Genomic DNA, 11,002 nt, shown 5'->3' with positions numbered 1-11,002 from the left:
CCTCGACTTGCATAGGGAAAGCCATCGGGCGAGCTTCCCCGGGTTCCACGACCACCACGTCCTCGTCATCATTTCCCTGCCACCGAGCTCTCTTCTATCGGCGAGGTGCCCTCTCGGAAGACATCGGGGGAGGAACTACCTTGGCACGGACCTGCAGTACCGTGCCAGCCCGGCACTGCCTCTAGCGATTCTCCTTCATTCGGCGTACGATCTTCTCTTCACTCGCCATCTCTACACCTGCATCACGGAATTACGGCAGTAAGTATGAGAACAAAGAGGCAAAGAAAGTATAGGAAGATAAAGCAACGAAAAGGACATACCAGCCACCCTGTGCATCAACCTACTGAGCATCAGCATCTCCAAGCATGTATACACAGTTACGTCTATCTTGTGGATCATGCTCAGAGCTGACCTTTCCTCCCAAGTAAGCTCACCATACCCAGGGTCAACTCGATATCACGAACGACACAGTAGGACAGAAGGCTGACCAAAAACCTAAAGGAGTTCAGCATCAGTTGCACCGGTAGTACTCAGTACCATTTCACCGTGCTGCGGGCACCTCATTCGGAAATCCTCGGGGATGTCATACATAGCTTGGATCTGAGCATTATCCTTGAGGCCCAACGCATAGGGTGTGGTCCCAAACCGGCGACCAGCTTGCAGTGGAAGCTCGACTTCTACACCAGAGGAACCAACCTCGGCCTCCTCAACCTCGGCCCCCTCACCCTCGGCATCCTCGAAAACCCCAACCTTGGACTCGTAATCGGACCCACTAGAACCAGAAGAGCTAGAAGCGGAAGAAGAATGAGAAGATGAGGAAGACATATTACCGAGCTTGAAGCCGAGGAATAAAAATAAAGCATCGAGCAACGATGACAACACCCCACCGAGCTATCCCAACAACTCCTCTCGCAAATGGAAAAGGGGGAATGCCCTTTCACCCGCTCTTATAGCCCATAGGAATGCGAATTGATGCCAGATCTACGATAGAGATCAAGCATCGCCCTGACAAAGCTTGGGAAGACTAATCGCCACGACTGCTACCGCATGCACGAAGCCTCGAAAATCGAAGTGACGACCATGACAAGCAACGACCAGTGCATTAATTGCTCCAATCCACCCCGCAACATCGGTCCAACCACCGACGCGCATGCCAGAGGTTCGCCTAGGCCCACCGGGTCAACTAGCTACCCTGATTTCCTCGGGACGCCCAACGGAAAAGAAGGCCTCGCTATGTCTCAGTCGAGCATCCCACTCTTCGACTTCGGAACTGGGGGAGTGGTGCTCGGATCCCAAAATTTTAAGAACAAGTTCCCCAGCCGAAGAGCATACCCTCAACTTTGAAGCTTGATAGACTACAACCGAGCTTCACAATAGCTCGGCACCTGTGAAGCCCCCAACTTCGAAGCTCGGCAGACCACAACCGAGCATCATAATAGCTCAGCATCGGTGAGGCCCTCAACATCGAAGATCGACAAGCCACAATCGAACATCACGACAAGCTTGGCACCTGGAGGACCTTGAGCATCACAACAGCTCGACACCTGGGGGCCCTCAACTTTGGAGCTCGGCAAGTCATATCCGAGCATTGCAACGACCTCAGTTCCACAACCCGACAACACCAAAGGAACCCGTCTGTGTAGCTTGGTGCCCCGTGGCCGAGCATCACAACCTCAATTCTGGAGCTCGGCCTCCGATCAATAGTAAAAGACCTTTCCTCAGCATATGGTCGAGCTAAGCTTCGACTTCGGAGGCTCGACACATCATAGCCGAGCATCACAACAACCTCAACTCTGAAATTCAAACACAACTCCGAAGCTCGGTGTGCCATGGCCGAGCATCACTATAGCACAGAAGCTTGACTTCTACTTGGAATCAGAGCCGTTCCTTAGCTCCACCAGGAGGACAGACTTGGAGGCTCAACTCGACACCTCGGCTCTCTACCGAGCTATGCAACCGCGCAACACTTCGAGACAAAAACTCCCCATCCTCGGCTGCAGAACTGGGGGAGTGGTGTTCAGATTCCGAAGTCAGAGCTCGTAGAGTTCTGCGCTCGATAATGGGAAGATTCCTTGGCCATTTTCCATATTGCCCAATTCTCAAGATTTTGACAAGCACTGAAGAACACCAAAGGGGCCAGACACCCATCCCGACATCAACTTGAAGTTCTTCGGTTGAAGAACGAATTGGACTACTTCATTCCTTGACTTCAAAACTGGGGGAGTGGTGTTCGGGTCATGGCTGAGTTGGCCCTACAAGACACATGGCCGCTCAGCTATCACCTTGCCACGTCGGCATAGCTCGACCACGTCGGCCTAGCACGGCCGAGCTACGCTACCACTGTGGCCCCCCATCTTATCGTTCCAACCACGTCAACCACACGTCATATGGACGAGCACAACTACAGATAAGGAGGAATAAGGAAGATGACTTTGCTGGGGAATGGGACTCTATCCCAAATACCTCAGTGGCTAACCTCATCCCGATTTCCCTGAAAGCCCAATCCGAGTAGGACACGGATATTCGGCTATAAAAATGTACTCCATGCTCGAGGTAAGGGATCCCAACTTTTGAGACCGACATTGCTATTTAGCTCGGACCAACATCCTTATAGCTCGCCCCGACCACCTACCACCTCCTACTGACTTGAGCGTCAGAGTGCTTACCCGGGGATAACTCATCGGGCCTCTGACTTTTGTTTCTTTGATCATTGGTTTTGAGGTGCAGCCTCGTCCTTGTAGCACGGCCCTGCCCTGCCAGCAAGGATTATATGGTTGCTTTCCTTAATTCGTGCACCACCTCGGATTAAGCAACATCAAGTATAATGTAATCAATAACCCATTATCCATTGTTTGGGCCAAATGGATTGACAATAGTTCAATCATCCGGATCAATGACGGGTTAAGAACATTTCTGAGTTAGAAATATATGGGTATAGTTTCTACATGCTATTCTCAGCTATTAATAAACCAAGAAGCCTCAAGATAACTAATTTAATGATGATCTCTATGTTCCACCAGTTGATCCAATGGGTGACTTATACTAAATCCACATCTTAAGTGGGTGTTTGGCATCATTGTCGTTTTGTAAGAAAAATGGTGCCACATAGGTGTCACATAAGAGAAACTAGTGCTTCAAATAATGCCCTCTTGTTTGGTACCGTTTTTTCAGAAAAATCGTTGCTCCAGACCACACCTTGGATATCGGGAAAGTGTGGTCTAGAGCAATGCCAAATTCAATGTTTTTTGAGAAAACGGTGCATTGCTGCTTGCCAGCAGTGCAATGATATGGCATCATCTTGGACGTTTGATAATATAGATCAATGTTGAAAATGTTGCTAACAGCATTGATACCAAACAAAACAAGTGTTGTTTTTTCAAAAAACGCCTATGTGGTAGCACCAGTTCCAAACAAAAAATCAGCACCATTTTCTCTTACAACTCCACATGCTCAACATTGTTTTTATGAGAAAACGGTGCGCTGCCAAACACCTACTAAATGGATGGGTTTAGGTGGATCAACTGGATTGGGTTAGAAATTGAAACCTTCAACTTTTATACAAAAGTATTGTTGTAATGGTGTGAATTAACATGATGCAAAGAAGACGTTGAGACAAGGATAAAATAACAATAAAAGAGATAAGGGTTAATTACTTGAATATATCCTCAACTGTTCTTTAAAATTTAAAAACATGCACATATCCAAGCTCGCTCTCTCGTCTTCTATATCATTTGAGCAGCGCAACCAACATTCAGATGGGATTTTAACACATAAACAACTTACAACCTTCATCCTTTCCCCAAACTACTTTTGATTGCATCTCAATTGGACTGACAACTACTAAGGTTGTGTTTGATACTATTGCTACTTCTACATGCAATGTTTTAGATTGGTCAATACAATTCTTATGAGAATATATATTTTTTTTACCACAAACGCTTTGAGTTATTAATACAACATTATGTATCATTATTAATCAAATTTGGTGTTTCTACTATAAGGGGGTGTTCTTTTTTTGGATTTTGAGAGGGTAAAAGTTGGTCAATGGGATTTTGATTCCCATTGACCAAGAAACCATGTTCTTTTTTTAAATTTATGTGGGAACTGGGGGAAAGTTTATTTTCTTAGGGGGAAGTTGCCAACACTTGATTGGAACAAAAATGTCCCTTTTAATAATGGATTTTTATGGCTAAAATGGCTATTGCCTTATTTACATACGAAATAAAAGAACATGGGTAAATGCACTTACCTAGCTCAGATAAGTAATTTACCGAAAAGCAAACGGGCCTAAATACCAACACCTAATACAATGATTATATTTTTTTAGTAGAAGCAATTATTTGATATGATGTGACAAAACAATTCCTTAAAAATTTATATTGGCCAAAACAAAACATTACAAGTAAAACTGCAATAGTATTTATTAAACACAACCTAAATTGAATCGGGTGGGCTGGGCTGAGCCGGGCTCAGGTTGGTCATTCACCCCTAAAATTGGGGCCTAAAGCTTAATCCTGTGATCAACCTTGAATTATTTAATTTAAGCCCAGGCTCAGCCCAAGGACCAAACGCAACCCGTGCTCTGGCCTCAGTAAGTTTGGGTTCGAGTTGGGTCGGCACAAGTTGCACTTTTTCTTGGACAAAACAAACAAGAAAATGAAATCTGGAGGTGCGGGGAATCGAACCCCGTGCCTCTCGCATGCGAAGCGAGCGCTCTACCATATGAGCTACACCCCCATATACATTGATAAGTATGACAGATTCTTTCTTAAAAATTCTTCCTCTTTCTCTCTCTCAATAGAACAGAGTCAAAGAGTCAACTGTATCTAGGGCTAGGGCCAGCCGGCTTGGATTGCATAGTTTGAAGAAGAAGAAGATGAACCGTATGCATGAAGAGTAAAACTAGAATTTAATGGACATGTGAAACGATATTTTGGTCAAACCACAGGGTGTATATTTAAGTAATTAACCCAAAAGATAAAGATTAGAATAGAGAATAACTGCTACAGTACCCTTCATACCCCAACCAAGATTTTATTCAATAATTCAAAAGAAATAAGCAATAGAAACTCTTAACGTTGAAAATTATTCCTTTGCAATGAAAAAAAAATTATACAACAAGAGAGCAACAACTTGTTAAGACAATTAATGTTGTATACAACACCACATAATCACAAAAAATGCAATATATTTAGCCTTTTATTTCTTGTTTGTAACTGCTGTAAGCTCACCCGACCGACTGCTTGGCTATCAAAGACTAGAGAAGATTGGACCAGTGATGGAATGCTCTGCTCACCATGCTGTCACTGCTGGAATGCTCTGTTCATTTCTGAAGAAATTCCCTGGGTCGACCTTGCTCTTCACATATACTAACCTGTCGAAGTTGTTCTTGAAATACTTTCGACCCCAGATGCTAGCTTGTGAGTAGCTTGTATTGCCCTTGTTGTTTTTTCCAATGTCAAGATCTCTGTAGTTGAGATATGCTTCCCTTGGCGACTTGGAGACATAAGGAGTCATGTATTTATACAGCTCTCTGACCCAATTTATATGCCTCTTGATTTCTTGAGTCCCATTTTGTTGCCAGATTATAATGTACTGGATTTTGTATATGTTCCCTTTTCTGTGTGGGAATGGAGTTGCAGATTCTGATATCTCACTCATCCTTCCTCCATAGGGATTTAGCTGCATTACAGGTATCTCCATTTGAAGAAACCTTTTCCATATTCCCTCAAACGCAGATTCCGGAATTGGTTTCTTAACATAGTCGGATTTATTCTTGGAGAGGCTCTTGCTTTGAAGAGTTCTGTTGAGTAAAACCTCCAGTGTACTATCTGGGAATCCACCAAGATACTTCATGGCATCGATCCAACTCATTTCAGTACAGTCCTCTCGTTTCAAGCCCAGCTCTGGGAAGCTCTCGTTCATCAGAGGGAGGAGTCTGTCAATAGTACCGAGGAACATGGAGCTGAACTCAACATTCACTGTTTTGCCGCCTGAACTGGTGCTTGTGAGCGCCAGATTGATTCTCATGAATATGTCTTCATGGAGCTTATGTGCAACGTATTGCCACCTGTGGACGAGCTTCGTTGCTCCTTCTTCTATTGTCTTGGACGGATTGAAAACAGTAACAACTGGTGGGACTGGAACCAATCTCACTTTCCACCGTAGAATGATTCCAAAGCTTGCTGCACCTCCTCCCCTGATGGCCCAGAACAGATCTTCTCCCATGGTTTCTCTGTTGAGGATTTTTCCATTTGCATCGACCATTTGTGCATCAATGACTTGATCAGCTCCGAGGCCATATTTTCTGAGCATGTAACCATACCCACCACCGCCGAGGAAGCCGGAAACGCCTACAGTGTGGCAAACCCCACCTGGGAAGCCATGGACGTTACTCTTCTCTGCAATTCTGTAATACAGTTCGCCCAGGGTCGCACCAGCCTGAACCCATGCACTGTTGTCTTCAATGTCCACAGTGATGGTTTTCAGATTGGACATGTCAACAATGACGAATGGAACTTCAGCCATAGATGAGAGGGCCTCGTAGTCATGGCCTCCGCCTCGTATTCTGATCTCCAAACCATTCTCTTTTGCACAGATAACAGCGGTTTGGACGTGGGATTCTGTGGAAGGAGTAATGATAAAGAGAGGTTTTCGAGCGGAAGACTGCAGGAACCTGAGACTTGTTATAGTAGAGGTGTAGATCGATAGATAAGAGGAGTTATTGGGGGAATAAACCACAGCGGAGATTGGAGAGGAGGGATCAGAATGGAGGGAAAGGCATTGAAGAAATCTCTCCTCCACTGAGGCTGAGGTTGCCCATGGAACCAAAACAAGGATAAAAAATAAGGAAAGTATTGCAGAAGTTGATGAACTCCCCATGATTTTTTTTTTTTTTTTTTTTTTTCTCTTTACGTGTGTATTTGGTGTGTAGGACAAGTTTATGGGCTTGCGTATTTATACTTTTTTTGTCTGAGTGTTGGCCAAAACCCTAAAAATCCTGATTTTTTTTCTATTTGTTTGACGTAGGTAAGATGATGTACATGCTTGCATTATTAATTTTGTTGATATTTGACTTTCTTTTAGGCTATGTTTGGTTTGAAGAAAAAAGTAAGAGAAGGAAAGGAATGACACTTTCCCTACCTTTTCCTTCAAACCAAACATAGCCTTCGTATTTTATTTGACGATTTCATCTTCAATAAATGGCACCTTTTTATGACTACTACCAAACCATGGAAGATATATAGTTTTACTTGAATACAATCGCATGTTTTACAAAGAAATGGATGACGTGTCCAAGTCATGATTCCGTGTGTTTATCATCTTTGGTCATATATAAAATGCAATATAAATTTCATACATGCGACAAAAATATATAATTATATATACTTTTTAACATATTATATTATATTTTTAACATATTATAAATTATCCATATATAATATATATATGGCTCAAAGTTGAATGGTGAACCACATAGAAAAGTTGACAATGTATTGTGTGTGCGTGTCCAAATTGAACCACAAACAGAATGGTGGTTGTTGGCCAGTGTGATTCAGAATGGATTGATTCCATATCAATGTTTATAACCCATCTAATCTCTTTGATGAATCCCATAGTTCTTGACTTTTGAGGCTATGTTGGGGAAGAAGAGAGATGTATAGTGTGTGAGTGTAAATGATATCATTTTCATGAACCTTGCATATTTGTATTTGCTCTCAAATTATTTGTATTTGCGCTCTTTTCAAACAGATTTGAAACAAAGTCCGTAAGTTCTGCAAACTGATTGGTTCGGATTTGGTAAGAGCATATCCGATCCAATCCAATCCATTAAGAAAATCCGATGAATTCAAATCCGTTGGATTTTTAAAAGTATAATTCAAATTCGAATGTATTATCAGATATCAGATTCAATTAAAATTATATTTATATTATGTAATATAAATATTATATTAAAATGTAAAATATATAATTATATAATATTTCATAATTAATGGACCGGATGGGGTCACAGTGGATCGGATCACTTTTCCGATCCGATGCGATTTGTTAGGATCAAGAGGGATACCCGACAATTAGAGCTTGGTCCAGTGTCCATCCTGGAATTCAACGAAGTCCATGACCAAATAATTAGGACTTTGACAAGCAATCTTTGATCCATTTCCGCGTACATATCCGCCCACACATCACCACAAACTTCATTGAAGTCATCTGGATGCATGTCATGGAACCATCCTTCTTTGTCTTTGTCTTGCCTTTCAATATTAACTTGTAAAGCCAGAGAAAGGCTAATAGATATATGATTCAACGATCAAACATGAGAAGTCGAATTCAATGACCAAACCAAATATAATTCAAACTCTCTCTTAATCCGACTTCAACGTCCTCTCATTCTTCTTATTATTATTATTATATATAATAACCCAACTCAACCGCTACGCTATTAGGCGTTGCAGAAGTCGTGCATGCATGCAATAGTTCGAATAGCCCGTCATATCTCACTTTCAGGTGGTTGGGATGGAAGAGCAGAACTGGGGACAAGAGATATGATCGACTTCCACCTCTGCACCTCCTCAGAATTCATTGTTATTAGCCTAGCTACATGGTTAGATGGACGGAGAAACAAGAATTCCACTCCATTATAAATCATCAACTTCGGATCTCCTACCCACAAGAATTCCACGCCTCATTATAACCATACATCGAGAACACTTATCCACAAGAAAATCTTCCCGATGTATATCCACATGCAAATTTGGTCAAAATGTATATATGAACGCAAACTTGGTTTACGTTTTGCATTAACAAATTTTGTATTTTGTTTGGTTGTGAATTGTGATAGATACAAACATGAATTTTATTTTAAGACTAGGTCTAACATTGAGTGTAAAAGTTTGCTTCCATTTTTTGGAAGTATACTTTGCTCCTATTTTAATTATTGAAAAAAAAAAAAGAAATCCCATATCACATGAACCCTCCCACCAGGAACCCATTAATTAAAGCAATGCTTGTTGAAAAGCAAAGAAAAAAGAAAGCCCATAGACAAATAGAGTGATTATTAATTTAATTTCATAGGGCTACAATTATATCTGTTTTAACTGAATTTGAATTTGGATATGCATGGTCCATTTTAGGGCTGTTCATAAGACTGCCCAACCCAACCCAACCCAACCCGAGTCGGCCGGGTTTTCATCCGTACCGGTTGGTTTCGGGTTGGGCACATACATAAACCGAAATCTCGGGTCAGTTTTGGTTTTCTTGCGTGAAAACCGAAATCAATCCGACCCGAACCGAACTAGTATTCTACTAGTTTGGTAGTTTCTACTTCCTAGTTTGAGTAGTTTCCTAATTCCTAATAGTCTTCTACTTTTAGACTTCTACTAGAACTAGAACTCTAGAAGGCCCATTAGGCGATTACAATTAGAATTCAATTAGGTGTCCTTTTTTAGTTTTTTACCTATATTAGAATTTAGAAGGTTTCTAAATTTTTATTTTATTGATTTACCTACCTAGATTTACCTAATTTTTTACTCTAGAAGGCCCATTATTGACACTTGTTTTTACATGAAGAATTTATTGATTTTATTCTTTACCTGAATTAAATTTAGATTTATCTTGGACTCTTGAATATTAAATTATCAACTAATTCAGATTTTATTTGGCTTTGTACATGAGCAAAACCGAAACCGACCCAACCCGACTCAAACTGACCAGGTCGGTTTGACCTGTCAGTGGGTCGGTTTCGGTTCCCACCTTAGCTAACCCGACCAGGTCGGATCGGTTGGGAAAATCCCAAAAAACCAACCCAACCCAACCCGTGAACACCCCTAGTCTATTTAAGGGTGCTCCGAATGCAATCTGTTTGTATAAAATTAGATAATACATGGATCCTCCCCTATTAAATCCAATCCAATGAGAGTTTCTTCAATTTAAATATATATATATGCTTATATAAGTTTGAAACTAATTATGTTATTTCTACTAGTTAATATAATGTTTTGATAATTATTAATTTAATTTATTAGTACTATATAATGTCTAATTATAGTCCAAATTGGATTTGAAGATCATAAGATTCCACTTGATCAGAATATTAACAAATCAAATTTGGACCTAAGAATATCTGATTCAATCCAATCCGGTTTGTTACCCTATTTTTGGCACCTTGCGCCTTAAAATGAGTCTCAAGGCTGGAGAGGTTCAATATAAATTATTTTAAAAGCTTTGTGAAAAGTAAAAGCATTCTTCCTGGTTAATTGTGGTTGTGGGGGTAAACTTGACACTTTGTTTAAAGATATGAGAATGAGGGTTTTTAATAAATTAACAAAAATATTAATCTAATTTTCATAGTCAATTCTATCCTTTCTACGTTGTAACAACTGGTTGGAGATGTCTATATGTGTTGGTCATCCTCCAACATATATATATAATAATTGTCTGTGGGCAAGAGAGAAAAAAACGTGTGAATATAAAATGGGAGCTGTCCAAATCAGTTTGAAAAAAGCTCGAATATTTATCTTTATCTAGTAAATGATCCATGCGGAGCGTGGGGAAGCTATACATACATATTTTATTGGGAGAATGATGGATCAGCCCAGGTTAGAATTTGTAGGGCCAAAGTACTGTTGGGGTAGGTGTTAAGCAGTTTTTGATGCATAAAATGTGGGTATTTGACATTTTGAATGTTTATAGATCTGTAGTGGGATTTATAAATCTGTATTGGGCTTGTCCTTACTTCTTTGTATTTTATTTTGGTATTTTTGGTTTGATCTTTTATTTGATTGAGTTAATTAAAGATTAAAATGATAAAACAAGTCAATTTATCTAGAAATAGGGCTGCAAGTCAATTTATTCTTGGTATTTTTTTTCTTGAATTAGGTTAGGGTTTGGATCCAAGTTTTGTTAGACTTGATTTGTTACAAGCGGGCCCCTATGCTATGCATGGGAAAATTTGATATTCAAACTCTTGACGAAGGGATCAAAAAAATTATAATCATCATAT

At 40.7% G+C, this 11,002-nt stretch overlaps 1 non-coding gene and 1 pseudogene across 2 annotated transcripts; both read right to left on the bottom strand.

The window, feature by feature from the left end:
• Window positions 1-4,664: 4,664 nt before the first annotated feature.
• On the bottom strand, window positions 4,665-4,737 carry TRNAA-CGC (transfer RNA alanine (anticodon CGC)). The gene has a single exon. It is a non-coding gene; the product is annotated as a tRNA-Ala (tRNA).
• Window positions 4,738-5,072: 335 nt separating this feature from the next.
• Window positions 5,073-6,937, bottom strand: LOC104600404 (tetrahydroberberine oxidase pseudogene; annotated as a pseudogene). The gene has a single exon (XR_016080715.1). The product of XR_016080715.1 is annotated as a tetrahydroberberine oxidase pseudogene (transcript).
• Window positions 6,938-11,002: the final 4,065 nt, after the last annotated feature.

Source organism: Nelumbo nucifera, chromosome 1, assembly GCF_055504915.1.
Source record: "Nelumbo nucifera cultivar China Antique chromosome 1, China Antique-T2T, whole genome shotgun sequence".
NCBI classification, from domain to species: Eukaryota; Viridiplantae; Streptophyta; class Magnoliopsida; order Proteales; family Nelumbonaceae; genus Nelumbo; species Nelumbo nucifera.
This window is presented reverse-complemented; position numbering and strand designations above follow the sequence as displayed.